Raw genomic sequence first — 3,974 nt, forward strand, 5'->3', positions numbered from 1 at the left:
TTTTTGATGTGTTAGACTATATTGCAAGTAGCCTACATCAGTTTTTACCCTAAATCCCACTTTGTCTGCTGATGCAATTCAGTAACAGGCTCGTTAACACTTAAGTTAACCAATTATCATGAAGCAATGACATTTTAAAATATACTGGAGTTCTACGCTAAGCTTACAACTGTTTAATACAATGTAGGCTACTGTCAAAAAAACAAAACAGGAGCTAACTGGCAGTAGTGTGAAAATGACTTGTGCTAGCTGTATTTTCTGTTTTCTTCTTACCTCTGCGGCACCAACTGTTCTCCGCTGTAGCAGCCGAATTTAAACCTTTTGAAAGGAGTTCGGTTAATTTTACGCATTTAGCAGCGTCAGACTTAAGCCCTTTTTTTTCCTTTCTCAAAGTTTTTCTGCACCGCCTTTCCTTTTTTTACGGTCCATTGTCTAGCTTTTACTGAAAATTAGCTCGTGTTGCAATCTCTCTGATGACGTGCTTGATTTTGACTGAACGGTTCGGTCGGCCCATCTCGGGACCAGCCGGCCGGCCGTTGCCGACTGGGCCAAATGCTTAACATTTATTTATTATTAACATTATTATTATTATAACCATAGAGAAATAGTGCAAGCGATAAAAACCTGTCCTATGCGCTGTTGGCCCATAAAAACAATTTTATTTATATATATTTAGAAAAAATCTGACTGGCCCACATTAAACAAAATGGTCCGGCCCCTCTGGCATTTGCCAGAATTGCCAGATGGCCAATCCACCCCTGAGAAGAGCACACGTAGCAATGTAGAGAAACCAATTCCAGACAAAGAACCTCAGAACAGGCTAGAACTAAATAGGGCAGATAACGAGGGGCAGACAGGTGAGGAGGATAACTAATAATGAGATACACCTGGAACAAATCAAACTACATTGGGACAGGAACAGGAAGGACCAAATAAGATAAACAGGAACTCAACGAGAACATACACATGACAGTATGTTTTATAGCACTATTGCATTTTATATTATATATAATTATTATATTTTATACCACTTTATTTTAAGATTTTTTTACATTAAAAAACATTAAATTACAATAATAATAAAAAAATACAAAAAACATTAAAAAGTGACAGTAAAGGCATGTGTAATGTTACAAACAATTTATGTTTCAAATGAGTATTTATTTATTTTAATATTTCTATTCAACAAAGAATTATGAAAAATGCAGCCACAAAAATAAGTGATAATACTGTGATAATAATATGATAATAGTAAGAAATGCTTCTTGGGCAGCAAATCAGCACATTGAATGTTTCTGAAAAATCATGAAGACTGGAGTAATGGCTGCTGAAAATTCATCTTTGCCATCACAGGACTTAAAAAAAAAATACATTTACAATATAGTTGTCACACGCACACACACACACACACACTGGGAGCGCAGGAACGAGTGAGGATACAAGGAATAAAGCAAATCATAAAGGTTTTCATGAAGGCACGATGAGGATCACAGGACGGGAGACATCAGGCAAACCAAAATGACACTTAACAGCAGACAGAGAACTAGGAACTGAGAACATTTTAAATGCACAGACACCAATGGGAGCAAATTAACTAATTAATCAAAACACAGATGGAGACGAATACACACAATGAGGACAGCAACAGGAAGGACCAAATAAGGGCAAGGAAGGCACATGTGGAGCAAAACACACACAAAACACGGAAGAGAGTCTGACATAACTCCCCCCTCCCGGAAGGTGCGTCCGGCGCGGTACAACATACAATGAGGAGGGTGGGTGGGCGCTCAGGAGGCCTCTAGAAGTAGGGTTACCAGACGGAAGGCCTCCAGGGCGGCGCCCATTCCGGGATCCATGGCGGATCTGGCAGCTCGGGGCGCCATGGCGGATCAGGGGACTCAGGAGGCCATGGCAAAGCAGCCTCTGAGGCCGCGGCCCCAGCCCCCGCCCCGGTCTCTAGGGCTGGAGCCCTACTGCCCCCCCAAAAAAAATACTTGGGGAAGATTTCGGGCTCTGAGGCCATAACCGGGGACTGGAGCCCTCCCTGGGCTTAAATGGTGATCTGGAGCCCTCCTTGGGCTTAACTGAGGATTTTGAGCCCTCCCTGGGCTTAACTGAGGATCTGGAGAACTCCGTGGGCTATACTCGGGAACAGGAGCCCTCCGTGGGCTATACTCGGGAATAGGAGCCCTCCGTGGGCTATACTCTGGAACGGCACTCCTGGCCGGAACTAGGGAACTGGATCCACTGGAACTAGTATACTCTGGGGAACTGGATCCCCTGGAAATGGGAACGGCACTACTGGCCGTAACTAAGGAACTGGATCCACTGGAACTGGAAACGGCACTCCTGGCCGAAACTGGGGAACTGGATCCCTTGGAACTGGGAACGGCACTCCTGGCCGTGACTAAGGAACGGGATCCTCTGGAACTAGGAACGGCACTCCTTGCCGTGACTAGGGCTGGAGCCGACACTGGAGCGAGCTCCGGGGCTGGCGCCGACACTGGAGCGAGATCCGGGGCTGGCAGACTTGACTGAGGAACCGCCGGCGGGCTTGAGAATGCCACGGCCGGTGGGCTTGACATCGGCGTGGCTGGCGGGCTTGAATTCTGAGCTGCCAGCGGGCTTGTCTTCGGAGCGGCCAGCGGGCTAAAGTGAGCTGTGGCCGGCACGCTTGACAACAGGACGGTTCTCATACCACGGGGAACAGACAGGGAAAACAAGGAAAACAAAAGACTATTTAAAACAAAACAAAACACGGGAGAAGGAGCGCCGCTTACTGTTTAAAGTCTGCTGTTCTGTCACACACACACACGAAATAAGGGCAAGAAAGGCACACGAGGAGCAAAACACACACAAAACACGGACCAGAGTCTGACAATACTGTAATGGAAAAAAAAAAAGTAATAATATTTTACAGTGTTTTTAATGTACTGTTTTTACTCTATCATATAAATACAGCCTTGGTGACCATAAGAGGCAATATATACACTCATCCAATCCCAAACATAACAGGGTACCTGCTCATCATACTCTTCTGGATCTGACAAATTCCTGAAATAAATACATTGACCCTTATACAAATATAGAATTTGCTTTTCTCAAACACAAAACATGAAACTGTCGAATCACAAACACAAATTTTGAGTCTATGCAGTATCAAGGACACCTGCCATGGACAGTAATGGACTCTGTGCTATGGTATTGGATTAATCTCCCTATTGCTAATACATAACAAAGGTATGAAGTTCTACTTACATTTTGCATGTTGTCATTCATACTCCTGATAAAAATGACTGTATTTCTGTTGCTGGAGCATCTACAGTATATCATAAAATAGAGACTGTATATTGACACTAAACCCTTAGAAAAAGAAAAAAAAGGAAAAAAAAAATATTAATATTTTAGATGGTAGTTTATATAGCAAATGTAAAAAAAAAAATTAAATGCATATTGTATAATTTTGTCCACCTTTATAAAGACATGTTTCATACTTTATACTGGGTAGATAATCAGTCCTTGGTTGTAAGTTTTTTAAATTTCACACTGTATTTGTAAATCCAGTGCTTTCATTTTTATTTGCGTATTTATGAGGTTTTAATGTTAATTGGACAAGCACAGCATGTAAAGACCCTGCAACTTGCTTCTGTGTCAAGTCTTTGTGTTATTTTAAATCTATCTGTTGTCTTAAATCCACTGAAATATACTAATAAAATGTACCAGTGTGTGAATCTTTCTGTAACTGTGCAAAGCAGGATATTTAGTCAGGTAAACAGTTTGTGTTGTTTATTGCCAAACAACTCACCGTAACAAAACTCACATTTTTCCACACGTTTGAGCTGCAAAAGCCTACAGTTCTGGATCAGGGTTTCATAACCCAGTGTAAAAAGTAGTACTAAACTCCTTTTGAGAGTTTTCAGGATGAAAATTTGTTTACAAAATGTTAAACCAGTGTGAAAAGGGGGGGGGGGGGG

This window comes from Sinocyclocheilus anshuiensis, unplaced genomic scaffold (genome assembly GCF_001515605.1).
Source record: "Sinocyclocheilus anshuiensis isolate Anshui unplaced genomic scaffold, SAMN03320099.WGS_v1.1 scaffold2096, whole genome shotgun sequence".
NCBI classification, from domain to species: domain Eukaryota; kingdom Metazoa; phylum Chordata; class Actinopteri; order Cypriniformes; family Cyprinidae; genus Sinocyclocheilus; species Sinocyclocheilus anshuiensis.